Below are 23,508 nucleotides of genomic sequence, written 5' to 3'. Positions count from 1 at the left end.
CATAATTGTGAAGTGGAAGGAAAATGATAGATGGTTTTCAATTTCTTTTACAAATAAATATTTGAAAAGTGTGGCGTGCATTTGTATTCAGCCACTGAGTCAATACTTTGTAGAACCACATTTTGCTACAATTAAAGCTGCAAGTCTTTTTGTGTACATCTCTACCAGCTTTGCACATCTAGAGAGTGAAATATTTGCCCATTCTTATTTGCAAATTAGCTCAAGCTTTGTCAGATTGGATGGAAAGCATCTGTGAACAGCAATTTTCAAGTCTTGCCACAGATTCTCAATTGGATTTAGGTCTGGACTTTGACTGGGCCATTCTAAAACCTGAATATGCTTTTATGCAAACCATTTCATTGTAGCTCTGGCTGTATGTTTAGGGTCATTGTCCTGCTGGAAGGCGAACCTCCGCCTTAGTCTTTTCTGCAGACTAACAGGTTTTCTTCTAAGATTGTCCTGTATTTGGCCCCATCCACCTTCCCATCAACTCTGACCAGCTTCCCTGTCCCTGCTGAAGAAAAGCATCCCCATAACATGATGATGCCACCACCATGTTTCACATGTTTCATGGTGTGTTCAGGGTGATGTGCAGTGTTCGTTTTCCACCACACATAGCGTTTTGCTTTTAGGCCAAAAAGTTACATTTTGGTTTCATCTGACCAGGGCACCTTTTTACCACATGTTTTCTGTGTTCCCCACATGGCTCCTCGCAAACTGAAAATGGCACTTCTTATTGATCATTCAACAATAGCTTTCTTCTTGCCACTTGTCCATGAAGGCCAGATTAATAGTTGTCCTGTGGACAGATTCTGCCACCTGAGCTGTGGATCTCTGTAGCTCCTCCAGAGTTGTTTCTCTGATTAATGCTCTCCTTGCCCGGCCTGTCATACTCTTTCCATTTTTGGATGATGGATTGAACAGTGCTCTGTGAGATGTATAAAACTTGGGATATTTTTTTATAACCTCACCCTGCTTTAAACTTCTCCACAAATGTATTCCTGATCTGTCTGGTGTGTTCCTTGGCCTTAATGATGCTGTTTGTTCACCAAGGTTCTCTAACAAACGTCTGAGGGCTTCGCAGAACAGCTGTATGTATACTGAGATTAAATTACACACAGGTGGACTCTATTTGCTAATTAGGTGACTTCTGAAGCCAATTAGTTCCACTATTTTAGTTAGGGGTGTCAGAGTAAAGGGGGCTCAATACAAATGAACACCACACATTACAGATATTTATTTGTAAAAAAAAAATGAAAACCATTTATAATTTTCCTTCCACTTTTCAATTATGTGCCACTTTTTGTTGGTCTATCACATACAATCCCAATAAAATAAATTTACATTTTTGGTTGTAATATTACAAAATGTGGAAACTTTCAAGGGGTATGAATACTTTTTCATGGCACTGTATGATGCAGTCTGTCAATAGCAATTTTGTCTTTCCCCATGTTAAGCTCAGCAAACACATTACAATCTGATTGTACAATCTTCTATCAACAAGTATCATATACTGTACATAGCTTTGGTAAGTGTAAGGCCCCTTTCACGGGTTTGACGTGACTTTGACACAACATTAAAAGTGACTTGAAGCAATGCCCACGTAATCCTGAGGTCTATGGACCTCAAATCGCATCAAGGTCAGACCAAAGCAGTGTAGGGACTACTTTAAGGTTGCAGCGACTTAAAGTCACATTGATATAAATGGTACTCATTAGAAATCATGGGGTACAACTTGTCATGTGACTTTACAGTCCCAAGTCGCAGGACAAGTCGTACAAGTGTGAAAGGGGCCTAAACAAGATTTTATGAAGAGTGTACTGTCAGATTATAAGCTGTAAAGCCCCATACACACTATCATATTTTCTGCTGAATTTTTCCTTCAGATTTACCAAAACAATGTAGTGCAAAGGCCTGCCTGATTGCATATACATTGAAACTCCTAAGGTTTGACCTCATATTATATAGTTTTGGTAAATCTGAAGGAAAAACTGATAGTGTGTATGGGGCTTCAGCTTACAATTTCACATGTTATTTGTTGATCCTGCCAGTATTTATTTTTTACTTTCAAAAGTTTTTATTGATTTTACATATCAAAGAGAAACAAAACAGAAAAGTACAGATAATCTTGCTCACTTGTCAGAGGTAAAAGTCACAGATAAGGAATACATGAAAGGTTGCTTAGGACATCGCCAAGGAATTAAAATATAAACATGTTTCAGAATAATCGCCCTTCTCACTTGCTTGTGACATATAGAGGTTTAATCTAGGGGGCACTAGTCAGTCCTCCCCTGCACTCCGACTGGGAGCATACTGTGCAGGGAAGGAGTCCCGTGACGTCCGGCGTTTTCTACAAGAGGTGAGAGATCTCCATAGCCATGGAGGTGGGGTACTACGTTAGAGGTGTGACTGGTGTTCCCACACCTCATCTCTCCAGTATTATATAACATGAAAAGAAAAAAAGAGGAGAGCCATAAGGGTCCTGGAGAGTGAGGCAACAAAATAAAACCAAACAAAACAAAATAAAACAAGACTCTGTACCGACAAACAAGGGGTGAGAGGTGTGGGAAGAGGGAGATGGGGGGGGGGGGGGGGCGTGTCCGCAGTCGAGCAACCTTCAAAGCCGAGAGTGGTCCAGGGAACTAGGGTCGGACTCCTGGAATAAGTGAAATGCCCATGTATTGAGCCCAAAGCTCCCACGTAGCCTCGAACTGAGCCGTGGAATCTAAAAGAATGCCGGTAAGTTTCTCTTGCACCATTATCCAAGAATTTTTTTTAACGGCGGCTGCAAAGGGAACTTTAGGGAGTTTCCAAGCCTTGGCTATTGTCATTTTGGCACCCAGGAATATAAATTGAATTAGTTTACGAGTATGTTTCGGGATCCCAGGGAGATTAGCGTTGAGTAGGGCAATGGCAGGGCTTCTCAGGAGGGTATGGTTAGTGATATTCTTTATTAAGGCTAGGATTCTTTTCCAGAAAGGCCTAATTCTGGGGCATTCCCACCAGATGTGGGCCATGGTCCCCATCAGGTGGCATCCCCGGAAGCAGCTGGGGTCAGCTGAGGGGAACATTAGGGAGAGTCTCGAGGGGGTTAGGTACCACCTGGTAAGGACCTTTACATTGCCTTCAATTAGTGAGACATTTCTAATGCCTTTAAAGGCTCTGGAGAAGGAGGCCTGCCACTGCTCTACCGTCGTGCTAAGTGCTAGTTCAGTCTCCCAAGCTGTCATGTAAGAGGATCTATTAGGTTGATGAGCAAGGGCCTTGTATACCACTGAGACTGCCCCTCTCTGTTCCGTGGCCCCTTTCCGCACCATGATTCGTACGGAGTGCAGCCTGAGGAGGCCTGCCTACCCGTCCAAAGCTGTAGAAGGAAATGGCGGATTTGGTAGAACCTAAAGCGTTCTGAAGGAGGCATCTCGAGCTGGTTCACACAATGTCCCAGGGTAATAGGGCCTCGAGCGTCCAGAAAGTGCCCTATTTGATATAGACCCTTATCCAACCACCATCTAAAAGCCGTGGGCTCCTGGCCCGGTGGGAAGTCTGGGTTGTTGAATAATTGAGCTAATGGTTTTAGGTGCGAGATGAGGTGGGGGGATTTTTTCAACCTGTCCCATAGATGAAGCGATTGTGAGAGAATCGGGGAGAGGATGGGGGGCCGGAGCCTTGGAGGGGACCAGAGGAGAGATTCAATGGTGTAATCTGGGGCTGCTTGATTCTCCAGGGAAACCCAGTCTGGTTTTTCAGAGCTATTGTAAATTATTGATAGCTGTGCTATTCTGGCTGCCTGAAAATACCAGAGCAGTCTCGGCAACCCCAAACCTCCCTGCGATTTGTGGGTGTACAAGGTCTGCTGGGGGATCCTATGGCCTCTCCCTCCCCATATAAATTTGTTTATTTTTGCTTGGAAAGACCTTAGGTGATCCAGTTTAATATTGATGGGTATGGCCCTGAAGAGGTATAACAATCTCGGGAGCAAAGTCATTTTAATGGAGTGTATCCTACCCAACCATGATAACTCTCCCTTCTCCCATTGTCCCAGATCCTCCTCAAGTTTTCGATATATGGGGGGAAAGTTAGCTTCGTACAGCTGTTCCACCTTGGCAGTTAGGTTGATGCCCAGATATTCTATAGAGGAGTCGCTCCATTTAAATTTGAAAGAGCTCTGCAGAGCCAATTTAGTTTCATGTCTGAGAGAGATATTCAGGGCATGTGATTTAGTGTAATTAACCGTGAGTCCCGAGACGACTGATAAATCTTGAAGGAGTTTACATAGGTTTGGGAGGGAGACTGTCGGCGAAGTAAGGAAAAGAAGTAAGTCATCGGCAAAAAGGCCGCATTTGTGTACCCGTGTCCCGTCTGTGACGCCTTGTATGTCAGGGTTTTAGCGAATTGCAATAGCCAGGGTCTCAATCGCCATTGCGAAGATTAGGGGGGAGAGCGGGCAGCCCTGCCGGGTTCCCCTCACTATTACTAGTGGTTCTGAGTGCTGACCCTGTATGCGAATCAAGGCTGTAGGATTAGAGTACAGCGAGCCCAGGATTCCTCTAAAGCGGGGACCAAATCCCCATTTGTCTAGAAGGAAGAAAATGTACTTCCAGTCTATGGCATCAAAGGCCTTGTGTAGGTCTAGGGATAGAAGCATCCCTTCCTGAGCTTGTTTACCGTTCCAGCCAGATTGGAGGAGGGAGACAATGTCAACCGCTCTTCTGATTTGGTCAGGTCCCTGTCTGCCCGGTATGAAGCCCACTTGGTCTTTGTGAATGTAATATTTAATAAAGGAAGAGAGGCGGTTAGCTAAAATTTTGGTTAAAATTTTGAGGTCGTTATTGATGAGGGAGATGGGCAGATAGTTTTCCACTTCTTCATGATTTTTGTTGGGTTTGGGAATTACTGTGATGTAGGCAGTGTTGAGGTGTGGGTCTAAGGGGGATCCCTCCATTTTGGAGTTGAAAAATTTGGCCATGTGCGGGGCTAAGATATCCCCAAAGGTCCTATAGTAAGGTGTAGATAGTCCGTCAGGGCCAGGGGCTGAACCAGATTTCAAGGCCTTAATGACTGCCAAAACTTCCTCCTCCGAGAAGGAATCTTCCATAATGTCTTTATGTGCTGTGGTCAGGGACGGCAGTCTGAGGCCTTGAAAAAAGGCAGACATTGCTGGGGCCTTCTCTGTGGCGTCTTGGCTATATAGTTTGGCGTAATAATCTTGAAAAGCCCTCAAGATCTTAGTCGGGTTGGAGGTTGGGGCTTGGCCGTTCAGTCTTAGTTTGGGGAAGGCAAACAATTTGGATTTAGGGGTGAGTTTACGTGCTAGCATAGTTCCTATTTTATCTTTGTGCATGTAGTATTTGGCCCCACTCCATCTAATGTGTTTCTCTGCTGATGCGGTGAGTTTTAAGTTAAGTTCTAATCTGGTGGTGTCTAGTTGGTCTGCCGAGGCCTTTAAAGGGTGGTGCTTATGCATCCGCAAACTTGGATTCTAGGTCACGGATTTCTAACAGTCATTCTTTTTTGAGGCGGGAGGAGAGCTTAATCAGTTCTCCTCTGATAGTAACTTTATGAGCCGCCCAAATGATTTCTGGGGAGATGCCTTCCGTTGCGTTGGTGGAAAAGTAGTCCTTGATAGAGTCGGCTATGCATTTGGCATGAATGGGGTTACTGAGGATAGACTCGTTTAGACGCCAGTGTGTTCCTCCTTTGTTGGTGAAGACATTGCGGATGGACAGAAGGACCAACGAGTGGTCCGACCAAGAGGAATCTATAATGGATGCTTTTAGGGCTAAAGGAACTAGCGTTGGGGGAATCAGGATCTGATCGATCCTGGCATATGACTGATGCGGGGACGAATAGTGTGTGTAATCCTTACTCTTAGGGTTTAATTCCCTCCAGATATCCACTAGACTTTTAGAGTGGAGGAATTTTGCAATTTTACTGCTCATTTTCGAGGGTCTCGTCGCTTGATCTTTAGTGGGTTTAGTCTTGTCAAGTCCCTGGTCTAATGCTACGTTGGAGTCCCCACCCATGATAATTTTGCCTTCCAGCATCGGACCCAATGTCGAGTAGAGAGATTTGAAGAATTTGGCTTGACCCTTATTGGGAGCAAAATATGAGACTATGGAATAGAGTATTCCTTCAAACGTTCCCTTCACTAGGATGAATCTACCCTCTGGGTCCCTATATTCTGAAATATGTGTATAGTTGCAGTGTCTAGAGAAGAGGATCGCAACCCCCTTGGTTTTTGTAGGGGCATTTGCCAGGAAAAATGTGGGGTAGGAGGAATGGATAAATTTGGGTCTATAGCGAACAGGGAAGTGCGTTTCTTGCAACAGGACGACATCAATTTTAAGGGCTCGATACCGTTCGAAGGCTATTCTCCTCTTCCTGGGGGAATTTAGACCTTGGACATTGTGTGAGACCAGTCTCAGATCCCTGTTAATAGTGGGAATGTTAGCCATTAGGACAGAGAGGGGGATTTATCAACCAAATATATCCACTTACCCTTTGGGTGATGACACTCCGGAACGAGACCTCCAGTCTGATGCCGAAATCAAGAATAGCCCTGGAATCAGTAGCTCTATTCGTCTGCGGACACGCTTGGGGAGAAAGAAGGAGAGAACATGAGGGAGGGAAGGGAAGGGAGACATAAAACATAGAAACATGTCTTCTACGAAGACTGGCGTAGGGCGGCGTGAGAGGACCCACCGACCCCCGTCGAGAATATTTTGGGCGATCCCGAGGATCGCCCAAAGGCCCATGCCAAAGAGGTGTGAACTACCTCTATGAGATGGGTGAGAGCACATTGGGCCCACCCCGGACCCTAACTGAAAAACTTAATGAAACAATGTAAAACTTTAGAACTTAATGCTATAACATTGAGAGCTATGAAGTCCTGCCAGCTGTTGGACCCCGGTTGCTTCTGGTGATCATCTGTCGTGTGGGGAGAAGACCCAACCGGGCCCGGCTGGGTCCAAACCCGAGGCTCTGTAACCTGAGACCATGGTGAGGAGACATGGAAATGAGAGGAAAAACTACCCTCCCCCGATCTATTGGCCCGAAGGAACCATACACACCCCCCGCCCCAAAGCCAACAAACTAAGGATCAGCGGAATCCAAAAGAAGGGGAGGGGGAATATGGGGATTTGTAGACCCAATAACCTGTAAAGACCATGTAGACTTATGAAAACTAAAGGCCCATTTATGAAAAAAGGGTCTGCGTGGGCCTAGGGGCGAAAGCCAATGGTAGGCCTGGTCCAAGAGGCGGTCAGCGGGTCTCTTCCTTAACAACCCGGTGGTTGCAAGGAAGATGCATTTAAAACCTAGATGAAATTATACCCCTGTGGGGGTACGGGGGGACAAACCCGCTAAACTGCCTTGTGGCCATCCCCATGAGAGAAAAAGAAAAACTGAAAGAAAAAAAAAAAAATACAAATATGTACAGGGGGGAGAGAGTCAATTAAACCGTGAGATGGGGGTATATCACCCCGTTCGTCGAGCGGGCTATTGCCCGAGGAAGTTCACTCGAGAGTGGGAAAAGTAACGAAGAGACAGACTTCTCTGTAGACATCTTTCAGGGGGGGCCTCCATCCTTGCTCTTCTTGGTGCGGCCGTTAAGCCAGAGAGGGGAGACTGGGCTGGATGGGGGGGGTCTCTTGGCTGACCCGGCAGAGGATGAGGAAAAGTCTATGGGGAGCTCCTGAGAAATCAGCTTCAAGTGTAGAAAGAGTTTTTCTCCATCCACCATATTGGAAAAGGAGTATGATTTTCCGTTGAGGGAGAACTTCGCTGCAAACGGGAAAGTCCATCGGTATTTTATGTCTTGCTGGTTGAGCACAAGCAGGATTGGTTTAAGAGCCCTTCTCTTTTGTATGGTGGAGGGAGCCAGGTCTGCGAATATCTGTATACGGTGACCCTGAAATTGGAGGTCTGATTGCGCCCTGGATTGGTGCATCACTTCTTCCTTGGTTGTGTAGTAATGGGGTTTCACGATTATGTCCCGGGGGGAGCCATCCTTTCTGGGGGGCCCTAGGGACCGGTGCGCCCTGTCTAGGTCCAGACGTTGCGGCGGAATTTGTGGGGCCAATTGGGAGATAATGTCCCGTACCGTTAGGGGGATGTCAGCAATGGATTCCGGTATACCACGGATTCGGAAGTTGTACCTCCTGGACCTGTTCTCAAGGTCGTCGATTCTTGCAATGGCAACGTCAAGTTGATCCTGGATAGTTTTAATATGGGCTTCGTTTTGGTTGGTCCTGGAGACCGTAGTGTCCATTTTGTTTTCTATGGCCTCAATTCTGGTTCCCAGATTGGCAAAGTCAGATTTAATGTTATTAGTAATCTGGGTAGCAGTATTAGCCAGCCCTCTGTCAAGTAATTCTGAGAATTTAGAGAAAAGATTCGCTTGGAGGGTGGAAATGTCTGTCAAGGAGAAGTTCGGGGATGCAGGTCCCTGGGGCTGCGGTGTGGCTGGGCCCTCTGGAGATAGAGGGAAGTCCTCCATGTGGTGGCCTATGAGAGATTCAGTGGAAGCAGGTGACGGGACCTGTGGCGAGCAGGGATCGTTGGGAGGTTTTAGTCTGCGTTGGGGGCCGCTCTGTGCCACCTGAGAGTAGGACAGCGTGGCTGGGGTCAGCACTTGCCTGTGATCTGGTGGTTTGTCTGTGTAGGCCGTGTGTGGCTGTGCAGCTGAGGTGGCGGCGGCCATCTTGGTACACCCTCTTCCCGCTGAACGGTTAAAATGCGGCCCTAAATCCCGTCTTGCAGGGGGGGCCAGGCATCCGCTATTGTTCACCGACCTTTCCCACGTTCGGGGGAGTAGCAGGGGGGTAGCTCCGTGTGCTGTGTGAGGCGTCAGCTGGATCGGCGGTCCGGGGTGGTGCGGAGCTCGTGGCTCAAGCGGCCATGTCGGAGCTCTCGCGCATGCGCACTCTGCAGTATTTATTTTTATTTCCTGTAACAGCCAAGCTGTCCAGAATTTCAGTTATAAGGGTTGGATCAAACCATTTACCACTCACAACAGTCACATTTCTTCCTAAAAACAAAACAAAAAACTGTTGCTGTAACTGGAAAAAAAAACAATGTTTGCTGGAGTTAGGCATTCATTAGTTTGTGCATCAGTTAAAGCTTAAAGGGGTCGTAAACCTCGTGTTTTTTCACCTTAATGCATCCTATGCATTGAGGTGAAAAAAACACCTGACAGTCACCGCCCCCCCCCCCCCCCCAGCCCCCCGTTTTACTTACCGGAGCCCCTTCATCTCCTCAGTGGTGACACACTGTCCCTCTCTCCATGGGGTCCCGGCTCTTGATTGGATAGGTTAATAGCAGCGTAGTCATTGGCTCCCACTGCTGTCAATCAAATCCAATGACGTGGGAGCCAGGGGGCAGGGCCGAGTCCAGCATTCATGTCTGTGGATGCAAATGCTGGGCTCGGGAGTGCGCCCTCCAGGTAACCCCCTCGGGAGAGCGCTTCTCCTAGGGACTTATACGATGCAGGGAGGAGCTGCGTGAGCCACCGGGAGACCCCAGAAGAGGATGTTCAGGGCCACTCTGTGCAAAGCGAGCTGCACAATGGAGGTAAGTATGATATGTTTGTTATTTAAAAAAAAAAAACGATCCTTTAAATCACTTTAACTAGTAGCTGACCGCCGGGAGGCCGTCATATGATGGCCTCCCGTTTAAACAGGGATGCGCGTGATCGTGCGCGCGCATCCCTGTTTCTTCGGTGGCGGCGTGTCACGGAGACACCGCTCGCCACCGAAAGGGGTGAACAGCCATTCGTTATGGCTGTTTACCACGTGATCGGCCGTGATGAAGTCACGGCCGATCACAGATGGTCACACCCCGAACGTGCACGGCGCATGCGCGCGTGCACGTCGGTGGCGGCGTGTTCCCCGGGAACACTGCTCGTCACCGACGCTGGTAAACAGCCATTGGCCGGCTGTTTACCCACGTGATCGGCTGTGATCCTTTCACAGCCGATCACTAAAATGTAAACAAACCGCGGTAACGGGATGTTACCGGATTCTCCTCCTCACACACCGATCGTGTGTGAGGAGGAGATTGCGGTAACATCTCGTTACCGCATACAGTGTACACCAAACATACTGATTGCCCCCCCCCCAATAAAGAGGACCTGTCACCACCCCTCATAGTACCTGTCAATCACAGTCCATCAGAGCACCTGTCACAGTCCATCAGAGTATTTGAGTACCTGTCCCAGCCCATCAGAGTACCCGAGTACCTGTCTCAGCCCATCAGAGTACCCGAGTACCTGTCCCAGCCCATCAGAGTACCCGAGTACCTGTCACAGCCCATCAGAGTACCCGAGTACCTGTCCCAGCCCATCAGAGTACCCGAGTACCTGTCCCAGCCCATCAGAGTACCCGAGTACCTGTCCCAGCCCATCAGAGTACCCGAGTACCTGTCCCAGCCCATCAGAGTACCCGAGTACCTGTCCCAGCCCATCAGAGTACCCGAGTACCTGTCACGGTTCATCTGAGTACCCGAGTACCTGTCCCAGCCCATCAGAGTACCCGAGTACCTGTCCCGGCCCATCAGAGTACCCGAGTACCTGTCACGGCACATCAGAGTACCCGAGTACCTGTCACGGCACATCAGAGTACCCGAGTACCTGTCACGGCCCATCAGGGTACCCGAGTACCTGTCACGGCACATCAGAGTACCCGAGTACCTGTCACGGCCCATCAGGGTACCCGAGTACCTGTCACGGCCCATCAGGGTACCCGAGTACCTGTCACGGCCCATCAGGGTACCCGAGTACCTGTCACGGCCCATCAGGGTACCCGAGTACCTGTCACAGTCCATCAGGGTACCCGAGTACCTGTCACAGTCCATTAGAGTACCGAGTGCCTGTCACAGTCCATTAGAGTACCGAGTACCTGTCACAGTCCATTAGAGTACCGAGTACCTGTCACAGTCCATTAGAGTACCGAGTACCTGTCACAGCCCATCTGAGTACCCGAGTACCTGTTCCAGTCCATCTGTGTACCAGAGTACCTGTCACAGTCCATCTGAGTACCCGAGTACCTGTCACAGTTCATCTGAGTACCCGAATACCTGTCACAGTCCATATGAGTACCTGTCACCGCCCTTCAGAGTACCCAAATACCAGTCACCAAACCATCAGAGTACCTGTCACCAGGCCATCAGAGTACCTGAGTACTTGTCACCAGGCCATCAGAGTACCCGAGTACCTGTCACCAGGCCATCAGAGTACCCGAGTACCTGTCACCAGGCCATCAGAGTACCCGAGTACCTGTCACCAGGCCATCAGAGTACCCGAGTACCTGTCACCAGGCCATCAGAGTACCCGAGTACCTATCTCCAGCCCATAAGAGTACCCGAGTACCTATTTGCAGCCCATGTCTCATAGAATATACGTTGGGGTGTTTACTTTCCAAAATGGGGTCATTTTGTGGGTAATTTCACTGTCCTGTGGTCCAGGACCTTCAAAAGTGTGATGGGTAAGAATGAAATGAGATGTGTCATTTATGCTCCTAGAACGCCTGAACGTACTACTTCAATGTTCGGCCTCTCTATGTGGCAAGGCTGTGTAAAAGTCCTACACATGTGGTATCGCCATACTCGGGAGGAGTAGCAGAATGTATTTTGGGGTGTAATTTTTGCTATATACATGTTATGTTTTAGAAATATCTTATAAATTGACAATTTTGTGTAAAAAAAAATGCGTTTTAATTTTTTTCCACATATTCCAAAAACTTCTGGAAAAAAATGAACCGTTCAAAAGACTCATTATGCCTCACAGATTATACGTTGGGGTGTTTGCTTTCCAAAATGGGGTAATTTTATGGGAAATTCCATTGTGCTAGTACTCCAGGGCCTTCAAAAGTGTAATAGGTGGTTGAGAAATGAGATGCGTAATTTTTGCTCATAGAACGTCTGAAGGTACTACATCAATGTTAGTGCTCTGTATGTGGCCAGGCTGTGTAAAAGTCTCACACATGTGGTATCGCCGTACTCGGGAAGAGTAGCAGAATGTATTTTGGGGTGTAATTTGTTGTTTGCATATGCTGTGTGTGAGAAATAACCTGATAATATGACAATTTAGTAAAAAAAAAATAAAAAAAAAAATAAATCTTCATTTTGCAAAGAATTGTGGGAAAAAATGACAACTTAAAAAAACTCACCATGCTACTTACTTAATACCTTGGGATGTCTACTTTGTAAAAAGGGGTCATTTGGGGGGTATTTGTACTTTCCTGACTAGTTAGAGTCTCAAGAAATTAGGTACACCTGATGTACTGAAGGCCTGAAGTGATCAATTTTCAGTGATTGGCACCATAGATTTTAGACTCTATAACTTTCACAAAGACCAAATAATATATACTAATGTGGGTTATTTTTACCAAAGATATGTAGCAGTATAAATTTTGGCCAAAATTTATGAAGAAAAATTACTAATTAGCAAAAATTTATGACAGAAACGAAGAAAAAGGATTTTTTTTCACAAAATTTACGTTTTATTTTATTTATAGCACAAAAAATAAAAAACCCACTAGTGATTAAATACCACTAAAAGAAAGCTCTATTTGTGTGGAAAAAAGGACGCAAGTTTCATATGGATACAGTGTTGGATGACTGAGTAATTGTCATTCAAAGTGTGAGAGAGCTGAAAGCTGAAAATTGGTCTGGTCAGGAAGGGGGTGTAACTGCACTGTATTGAGGTGGTTAACAAAACTCAAATACTTCCACTCCACCGGAAACCATCCTCTCCTTGGCTTTTCTTTGTGTTGGGTCTTGATTATTGAATTCCACCAGTGGTGAAGGCTGAATACAATAGCGCAGCAAAAGTGATTCCCCCATCCACAAATCAGATTTTACTGGATGGTTGAATGAAAAAAGTTTTTTTTTACTATGGCCAGCCAATTCAATTTAATTATCCAATTGGAAAAAGAGGAGGAAGAAAATCAGCAGCTTTAAAGCCAGCCATACGTTAATCGAAATTTATCCGGTTCAGCAGGCACTGGACAAATTTTGATCCATGTATGGGCAAGCTGGTTTTACACAAGTCAATCTATTAATTTACTTGCGTATAATCAGACTGTCATGAATGATCAGTGGCCAGCAACACTATAGCCAGCAACACTGATCAATCTATTCTGCCAGCAAGGAAGGCTCCCTGCCAGCAGGACACAATAGCACTGCGGGAGTGATTCCTCCCCATACACACTGAATGCGTGGATGGGGAATCTGCATTTTTTTTGTTCAACCCATTGGTTGTATATTAAAAAAAAACATGTATAATGTATGGGCACCCTGCTAGTGTCGGGAATCTTGGAAAAGAAGAGTGTTCATGGTGACCATGTCAATTCAGGTGCATTTAGAGCAATAGAAAGAGAAGGAAGGAAACATTGGGAATTATTTACTAAAACTGGTGCACACAGAATCTGGTGCCCCTCTGCATAGTAATCAATTAGCTTCCAGGTTTTCATTTTCAAACTTGATTGAACAAGCTGAAGTTAGAATCTGGTGCAGCTTCTGAGTGCTCCAGTTTTAGTAAATCTCCCCCACTGCCCTTTGTGGATAAGGCTGTTCATGTGGGAGATGTATCTGTGTCACCGCCCAACTGTTGATGGTAATTATTAAGTACCATTACACTCTTCAATGCAAACAACTTAGCAAGTATGGAAAGCAACATACTTATTTTTGCTACATAAGTAAGATAGGGAGATGTTTCCATCTTTCTCAAAGCGCAAACTAAGGGAATATCAAATTATGCTACGCACCTAGCTTCTGCGGTCTCATATGCCAAAAACACTGTCCCGGGCTACCTTTCAGGTCCTGTCCTGCACACCCTCCGGCATTCAAAATTGATAATTTAATAATGTCAACCACGTCTCTCTGTAATGGTTAGTTATATTTTGGTTAGTTATATTTGGAAAATCACATAATTAGGTGCTCAAGCTTTAAAATTAGGAGAGCAACTTAACATCACAAAACTCACTACCAAACAGACTTAAAAAATTATCTCAAATTACTTACAATATGTTATTCACTTTGACAGAAAAAGACCTATAATGTGTAAATAAGCATGCAATCATAAATAGTACTCTAACAATTAAATTAATAATATGTAGAAAAACCTACAAAACCAGAGGGCCTGGTATATTATATTATCATAATATTTTATTATACAATGATGACTATCACAGTTTATTGTGTGAGCACTAGGGATGAGCCGAACACCGCCCGGTTCGGTTCGCACCAGAACTTTCGAACGGACCCCAAATTCTAACGAACTTTGGAAACCCCATTGAAGTCTATGGGACTCGAACGTTCGAAATTTAAAGTGCTAATTTTTACGGCTAATATGCAAGATACTGTCCTAAAAAGGGTTTGGGGACCTGGCTCCTGCCCCAGGGGACATGGGTCAATGCCTAAAATGTTTTTAAAAATGGCCGTTTTGGCGGGAGCACTGATTTTAATGATGATTAAAGTGAAAAAAAAAATAGTGAAATAGTCCTTTAAATATGGTGCCTGGGGGGTGTCTGTAGTATGCCTGTGAAGTGCCACGTGTTTCCCGTGTTTAGAACAGTCCCTGCACAAAATGACATTAAACAGAAATAACATCATTTAAAACTGCTTGCGGTTTTAATGTTATATCTGGTTCCAGCAATATGGTTGAAAATCATTGAGAAAAATGGCATGGGTAGCCCTCCCTGCCCATTACCAGCCCCTTTGGGTCTTGTACGCATATTAAGGGGAAGCCCGTAACCATATTAAAAAAAGGAAATGTGTGTGGCCCCCAGGCCCTATATACTCAGAACAGCAGTATACAGGCGGTGCAAACAAGACAGGGACTGTGTAGGTTTGTTGTGTTAAGTTGAATCTGTTTGTAATTTTCAACTGGTACATTTTTAAAGTGTAGCTCCAGTCAAAAAAACTATTTTTAAGCTTTTTGGAAAACATAGGGAAGGGTTATCACCCCTGTATAATTTGTTTTGTCGTACATCTTTTTTCATCTCACTTGCTGTTGTCTCCTTCCGTTTGCAAGTAGGAGATGTTTGTAAGTTGGATGTTTGAAAGTAGGGGCCTGCCCTATATGCTCTGCAGAAATGGCGGAACAAGGTGTTGGTTTTGCCACAACATTGTAAGCCCTCAAAGTGACTCTTGGTGGGCGCTGGAGCGCCCTGCTGTGAACGATTATATCAAGAATTGTAATTACATGCCATTGTTGAACAGTGGTAAAAAAACTGACCTTTGGTGGTTGTGGTGCTGGTGCCACAACACTATAAGTCCTCACAGTTACTCTGGGTGGGCACAAGAACGGGCCCTCCTGTGAAATATTATATCAAGAATTGTAATTACATGTCCCTGTTAAACAGGGGCAGAAAAATTGGGCCTTAGGCACTGGTGCTGGTGCCACGACACTGCAACCTCTCCCATATACTCTAGTTTTATTGCAGGAATTAGCCCTGCTGCAACGCATTGCATCAACAATTGTAATTAAACGCCCCTGTAAGCAGGGGCAGAAAAATTGGGCTTTAGGCACTGGTGCTGGTGCCACCACACTGCAACCTCTCCCATATACTCTAGTTTTATTGCAGGAATTAGCCTTGCTGCAAAGCATTGCATCAAAAATTGTAATTAAACGCCCCTGTTAAACAGGGGCAGAAAAATTGGGCTGATGGCATCACCCAGAACCAGAAATGTTCTTCCAACATATCAGCGGAGGAGGAAGAGGATAGACAATCAACATAACAGGACAGTCACTCAGCATCAGCATAGGCAGTCTTGAAGGGATGTGATATTTCCAAAAAAATTATTCGGTTACATCAGCTTCAGGTGCTTGGTAGCTGTGGGTGATCCAAGACTGATTCATCTTGATGAAGGTCAGTCGATCAACTGATTCGGTGGACAGGCGCACCCTGTGATCGGTAACAAAGCCACCAGCAGCACTGAAGGTGCGTTCTGAAAGAACGCTGGATGCAGGACAGGCCAGTAGCTCAATTGCATACTGTGCAAGCTCTGGCCAGTGATCCATCCTCAAGACCCAGTAAGCCAGAGGATTTTCGGTGGGAAAGGTGTCCAAGTCTGACCTTGCCCCTAGGTATTCCTGCACCATGTAAATCAGACGCTGGCGATGGTTGCTGGAACCGATCATACCTTGGGGCTGCGGACTAAAAAATTGTCTGAAAGCATCAGTCAAACGGCCACCTTCTCCACTGCTCCTTCTGACCGATGCCTCAGCAACACGTTGTCCAGGACCAGGAGTTTGTAACCTCCCAGTCTCTGGGAACGCGTTGCACAGACCTTTCTGCAAGGCCTCCCGGAGATGTCTCATCCTCTGCTCCCTCTGCGATGGCAAGATAAGGTCGGCAACCTTACCCTTGTACCGTGGATCAAGGAGAGTGGCCAGCCAGTAATGGTCCCTCTCCCTGATCCGAAGAATACGAGGATGCTTCCGCAGGCTTTGCAGGATCAGGGAGGCCATGCAGCGTAGGTTAGCTGAGGCATTCGGCCGGAGTCCTCTGGGTCACTAAGGGCAACATGATCCGCAGCTACCTCCTCCCAGCCACGTACAAGTCCACGTGTTTCTTGGGACTGTAAATCATCCCTACAAGACTGCTGCTGCTGATGCTGAGTGCCAGCCTCCACCTCCATGCTGACACAATCATCCTCCTCCTTCTCTTCCTCCTCCTCATCGTCTTCCTGTGTGATGGGTGGCACAGCAGGAACACTGTCTGGATAAAGGGGGCCTTGAGAGGCAAGGAAGTCCTCCTCTTCCTGCCTCTGTTCTGCCTCAAGTGCCCTGTCCATTATTCCACGCAGCGTATGCTCCAAGAGGTGGACAAGAGGTACAGTGTCACTGATGCATGCACTGTCACTGCTCACCATACTTGTGGCCTCCTCAAATGGTGACAGGACAGTGCATGCATCCCTGATCATGCCCCACTGGCGTGCTGAGAAAAAACCGAGCTCCCCTGACCCTGTCCTGGTGCCGTAGTCACACAGGTACTCATTGATGGCCCTCTGCTGCGTGTGCAGCCGCTGCAGCATGGCCAATGTTGAGTTCCACCTGGTGGGCATGTCACATATAAGGCGGTTCTTGGGCAGGTTCAACTCCTTTTGGAGCTCAGCCAGCCGAGCACAGGCATTAAATGATCGGCAGAAATGCACACAGACTTTCCTGGCCTGCTTCAGGACATCCTGTAAGCCGGGGTACCTGCCCAAGAACCGCTGCACCACCAGGTTAAGGACGTGAGCTACACAGGGCACATGGGTCAGTTGTTCCTGTCGGAGGGTGGAGAGGAGGTTGGTGCCATTGTCACAAACCACCATTCCTGGCTTAAGCTGGCGTGGCGGCAACCACCTCTCGGCCTGCCCCTGCAGAGCTGACAAAACATCCGCCCCAGTGTGGCTCCTGTCCCCCAAACAAACCAGCGCAAGCACGGCATGGCATCGTTTTGCCTGCGTACTTGTGTAGCCCCTGGAACGCCTACGGAGCACCGCTGGTTCTGAGGACAGAGCACTGGAAGAGGCCATGGAGGAAGAAGAAGAGGAGGGGGTGGAGGAGAGAGGTGTGTCACAACCAATAGTAGCATTTTGGAGGTGTGGTGGCGGAACAACCTCCAACACTACTGCACCTTGTCCTGCATCCTTCCCAGCTGCCAGAAGAGTGACCCAATGGGCCGTGAAAGACAGGTAACGTCCCTGTCCATGCCTGCTGGACCATGAGTCAGCGGTAATATGCACCTTACCGCTGACTGCCCTGTCCAGCGAGGCAAGGACATTGCCTTCCACATGCCGGTAGAGAGCCGGAATCGCCTTCCGTGAGAAAAAGTGGCGTTTGGGGACCTGCCACTGAGGAACCGCACATTGTACAAACTCACGGAAGGGGGCCGAGTCTACCAACTGAAAAGGCAGCAGTTGAAGTGCTAGCAATTTAGCCAAGCTAGCATTCAACCGCTGGGCATGTGGATGGCTGGGAGTGAACTTCTTTCGCCGGTCCAGCAGCTGGGGCAGGGACATTTGCCTGCTATAATCAGACGTGGGTGTACTGCTAGCAGAGTGCCCGGAAGCACTTGGCTGTGACACACCTAATTCTACACCTTCATTCCTATCAGAGCAGGTTTCAGAGAGGACCTAAGGTCTAGTGGGGTTGGAGATGCCAGCTGATGAGGAGCAAGGATAGGTCCGCTTTGTTCTTTGGTGTGGGTCTTTGAGGTACGCTTGCCAACGAGCTGCATGGCAGGTCAACATATGTCTGGTCAAGCATGTGGTGCCCAAGCGGCTGATGTTTTGGCCACACAAGATACGCTTGAGACATATGTTGCAAATAGCAGCGGTGCGATCTGATGCACTCGTCTCAAAAAAGGCCCACACCAAAGAACTTTTAGAATAACGCGCAGAGGCAGCGCCCTGCACAGGCGGAGCTCTGCGGTGTGATTCAGTCGGTGTGCTGCCCCTAAGCTGGCCCCGGAGGGCATCCTGCCTCGTTGGACATGTGCCTCCTCCTCTTCCTCTCTCCTACCAGACACCCATGTGGAGTCAGTGCCCTCATCATCCCCACTCTCTTCATCGCTGTAGCAAACCTGGCAGTATGCTGCAGCTTGTGGAACATGACTGCCAGATTGCTGTCCTTCTTGGGCATCCTCTCTCTCTGCGCTCACGCTACTGCCTTCCTCTAGCTGAGTGTCATCAGAGCCTACAAAACACTGGGCATCCTCCTGGAGCATGTACCCAACACTGTGCTCAAAGAGTTCAGGAGACTCCTCAGGAGGACGTGGTGGGTCTAGGGAAGGAGTCACTGATGATGACATTGAGAGGAGGGAAGGCGATGCATTGGCAGCTGCTTTGCTAGTACCCTGAGACTGGGTGAGAGAGGATGAGGAGGATGAAGAGGGCTTGGTCATCAACTCTACCAAGTCGTTGGCATGTTGCGGTTCAACATGTCCAGCTGCCGAAAAGAAGGACAAGCGTGTCCCATGGCCACGTGCTGATGACAATGTACCGCGTCCACGACCAGCACTGTTGTCTCTAGACACAGAGCCTGCTTGCCCTCTTTTATCGGCTCGCGCCTGTCTGCCTCTCCTTGCTGGCCTTCCAGACATGGTAATGGCCTGAAGGGAGTTGGGTAAAACAGCAGTGTAATGGAGTCACACAACACCCACTAAGCCCTGTAGATGGCTCTATTAGAGGACAGCAATAAAGGGTAGATACAGGTGTATATTGTGCTGGAGTCACACAACACCCACTAACTCCTGCAGATGCCTTTATTATAGAACACCAGAGATAAAGGGGTATACTGTAATTGAGTCACAAAACACCCACTAAGCCCTGCAGATGGCTCTATTAGAGAACAGCAATAAAGGGTAGATACAGGTGTATATTGTGCTGGAGGCATAAAAAACCCACTAACTCCTGCAGCTGCCTTTATTATAGAACACCAGAGATAAAGGGGTATATACAGATGTATACTGTGCTGTCCTGGAGGCACACACAACTTCCAATAACTCCTGCAGATGGCAAGTGGGCTCAAATAGAGAAGAGCTATGTAGGTGGATATAGCGGTATGTACTGGGTACAGAGCACGCAGACAGCACGCACAAGCTCCTAAAACTACTGACTGCAAGCTCTATTATAAAAGATAGATCACTAGCTATATAGGTGAGGTGAATATAGCGGTGTATACTGCGGTCAGGGCACGCAGACAACAACCACTACAGAAGAGCAAGATCGAAAATCGGCCGATAACGATCGGTGTATACTGTGTTGAAGGTATACAGAACACCCACTAACTGCTTCAGACGCCAACACACTACACAAGGCCGCCGTGCTGGCGGCCTTATATAGTGTGGGGCGTGTACTACACAGCCTGAGCTATGATTGGCTCTCCTTGCTGCTGGCGCTGTGATTGGCCAAGCATGCAGGGTCACAGTGCATGCTTGGCCAATCATGAGCCAGCAATGCACTGCGATGATGCAGTGCATTGTGGGCCGTGAGCGCCACACGAATTGGGCGTGAACGGCCCATAACGTTCGGAATTCGCCGAACGGGCGAACAGCCGATGTTCGAGTCGAACGTATGTTCGGCTCGAACACGAAGCTCATCCCTAGTGAGCACCCATGTAGTGACAAACATTATTCTATGTGATTTACCTGATTAGGGCCAAATCATCACGCCCCCTCCCCGCTATCAAGATGGCGCTGTCCCGTCTGTCGAGCTCTCATGTGGCCTCACAGGGGGCTGCCTCCCAGCACTCCACACAATATATGAGAACCAGACAGTGCGACAGATCTCCAGCAGAATCCGAAAACTGATCCACATGTTCTGCTTGCCATTCCCCAGAATCTCACCGCTCCTTCAGCAGCTGGGACATGGAAGCATACATTAAGGCCCTGCTGACCAGACATGATTTTGAGGCCTGTGTGCAGAGACTTGAACACTCATACAAGCAGGAGATATCAGAGCTGTGCAGAGATGTCACAAACAGACTAGAGGATGTGGAACACACTATGGAGGAGACTGTTCATACACTACAATCGCATGAAGCCATCCTAAAGGAACATACCTTGCAGATCCAACAAATAATGTACCATCAAGATGACCATGAAAATAGGGCCAGACGTAACAATATACGCATCCGCGGCCTCCCAGAGTCAGTTGAGACCAAAGACCTGGCCCCTGCAGTCATCGCCATGTTCAACGAATTACTCCAAAAACCCAAAGACGCCCCTTTGGAACTTGATCGTGTACACAGAGCCCTCGGCCCGAACAACCCAAACTTTGAGCACCCCAGGGATGTGATCTGCAGAGTGCATTTTTATGCAATTAAAGCTGACATAATGCAAGCAGCACGCACGCAGGAGGCCATACTTTTTAATGGCAACCAGGTCTCTCTACTCCCAGACCTCTCCAAGCTAACCCTGGACATGCTGCGTGCCCTGAAACCACTTACAGGAGCTCTGCAATCAAAACAAATCAAATACCGCTGGGGTTTCCCGTTTAACCTCTTTGCCTCTAAGGACGGGAAATTAGCAACATTCTGTACATTGGAAGATCTTCCAAACTTCCCGGGAACTCTTTAACTCCCACAGATCCCTATTCCTGAATGCCAACTTCACGCAGCCACTGCTGGACTTCCAGTCACTTCGGGATGGCAGAAGAAAATCCAAGAAAAACAAACGCCCCAGATCTGAAGCCTCTAAGTTGACAGCAGGATGAACTTTCAGGCTTGCCCCTAACTATCCAACTTATTGTTTCCACACAGGCAACAGACCTGTGATGCTGTCCCTGACTTAATTGACCATAATTGCTTTTTGATTTTTTAGTATGGTAAACATATTCTCTTTCCACGAGTTATAAACTTTATGTATTGCTCTCCCTCTTGTACAGTGGGACGCGTGCCCCCCCCCCCCCCCACTTGGTTATAAGAGTTATAAATATCTAATGCTGGTAAAAGGACCCTATATGCCATTTGGTATGCATAATGGCCCCCTGGGATTTCCCTCCCTGGAGGCTATCTCTCCACATTATAAAACAACCTTGGCAATACGGGGCCCTGAGCAGTAATCACTGCAAATACGATTGACTTTGCTGCCCAGTGTGTACGGGCCCCTCTATGCACCTGCCGCGATCCCCCACTTAGGGTTCTCAGTGCCCATAGCGGTCTTAGCTGACATGTTGTTCATAATACAAATAGTATGGTGCTTGAGGCCTCAGTCTTCTGTTTTCCTCCTTTTCTTTAACTTTATATTTCCTCTCATACCCTCCCACTACTTCCCTGCCATTACCTATCATTTTCTGCCCCCTAACTACCCCCCATGGCTACACAAGCCTCCCTGAGAGTCTCCTCACTTAATTGTAGAGGCCTAAACACCCCCGAGAAGAGAAGGCAAATATTATACCACTTTCATAAACTCTGCACCCAAATTCTTCTCCTCCAGGAAACTAATTTTAGATCCGACACAATCCCACTTCTTCATAAACAATACCCTACCTGGTTCCACAGCACCAACACCTTAGCAAGATCCAAAGGTGTCTCCATTGCCTTTCATGCCTCGTTCACACCAGATGTGCTGGACTCTTATATTTTTTTTTTTCTGAACTACATCAGCGATTTTATCTGCGAGGCACCAATCAACTTAGCGTTCATTTTAGTTTTCCTCGTCTTCACATCACATCATTGTAGCTCATCTTTTACGTTAACCTTAACAATCAAAGACTTTATTCGTTCATACATATAAGATAAATATAATGCCAAGTTATCCTGCGCTATCCCTTGGATTTACCCCTTACCGTCCCTCGCCCTACTTCTTCACTTTATTTTACCCCCTCCCCCCAATCCCTCTCTCTTTTAAATCCATTCTGGGTAAAAGAAAAGGGGGCAGCAGCCCAGATCCAACCACAGCTCATCAGACGTCTGTTCTCAGTCGGGCCTCCTCCTTTCTTTGTCCCTTTGTCCTCTCATCTATCCCCTCCCTCCTCCCTTTCTGTTCCTGATTACTTTCCCTCGGGGTTCTACTTTAGACCTCTCTTCCACCTTTCCATTCCCGTTGTTACTCCTGTGTTATCTCCTCCACATATCGCCATGACCCTTTAAATTTTTCCCAGAGATCCCATTTCCTGTCCCTCTCCTCCTTTATGGCTGATTCCTCGTCACCTCCCTCCCCACTTTCCATATGTTGTATTTCGTTTACCCGACGGATCCACTCCTGGATTTTAGGGCTTTCTTTCTCTCGCCATTTTCTCGGGATAAGACTTTTTGCAGTATCAAGTAATATAGGAACTAATGATGCTTTGTATTGATTGGATGTATTTGTATTGGACTCTTATATTGACCCGCAAGGGAGGTTTTTAATTTTTTCTCCAAACCAGGACCAACTGCAGTTCTTCTCCTCGGTGACCTCACGCCTGAAGTGCTTCGGTAAAACCAACATGATCCTAGGTGGTGACCTCAATGCCGCCCTGATACCACGCCTGGACACCTCAACGGGTAAGTCCTCAATCTTCCCAGCATCTCTGACCAAAATCTGCTCTTTACTCAATGACTTAAGCCTAGTTGACGTCTGGAGAACACTGCACCCCACAACTAAGGATAATACCTTTTATCAGAGTTTATGTCCACAGACAAAGGGTTAAAAGCTGAGAGCACACTATTCCACATCAGTGAATGCAGTCCTTCATATTCGTTAAATCTTCAAAAATATCTGGATATGCGTGGTTATGGTCCTACACCTTCACCATGAGCTGTTCCACCTTCGTGGATATGTATATAGATGGCAGCTTACCAGACTCCAGTCACTTTAAGGTTGAACATAGTTTTTATTATTATCACAAGGTCAGTGCAAATAAGGAGTACAATAATAGTAGTACATTTCAAAAGATACACAAACAGCGAGGTACAAGTGTAAAAAAGCATAAAAAACTGCGTAAATGACAAAGCTGATTAATACCGGTATAAATGAAAATAAAGAAAGGAAAATATCAACCTGTGGAGGGAAGGGAGGGGGGGGAGGGGGGGGGGAA

At 47.1% G+C, this 23,508-nt stretch overlaps 1 protein-coding gene across 6 annotated transcripts in view; it reads right to left on the bottom strand.

Moving 5' to 3' along the window:
- GULP1 (GULP PTB domain containing engulfment adaptor 1) overlaps positions 1-23,508 on the bottom strand; it is a 1,104,299-nt gene that overhangs the window by 537,057 nt on the left and 543,734 nt on the right. The window contains exon 5 of one of the 6 annotated variants that reach the window (XM_077448664.1): positions 6,499-6,593. The exons of the other annotated variants lie outside the window; for them this stretch is intronic. The gene's annotated coding sequence lies outside the window, so the exon portion shown is untranslated. The remainder of the gene's footprint in view (positions 1-6,498; positions 6,594-23,508) is intronic. 6 annotated transcript variants of the gene reach the window in all.

This window comes from Lithobates pipiens, unplaced genomic scaffold (genome assembly GCF_037356315.1).
Source record: "Lithobates pipiens isolate NorthernLeopardFrog02 unplaced genomic scaffold, aLitPip1_a1.2 Scaffold_22, whole genome shotgun sequence".
Classification (NCBI taxonomy): Eukaryota; Metazoa; Chordata; class Amphibia; order Anura; family Ranidae; genus Lithobates; species Lithobates pipiens.
The sequence above is the reverse complement of the archived record's forward strand: the minus strand, read 5'-3'. Positions and strand labels throughout refer to the sequence as shown.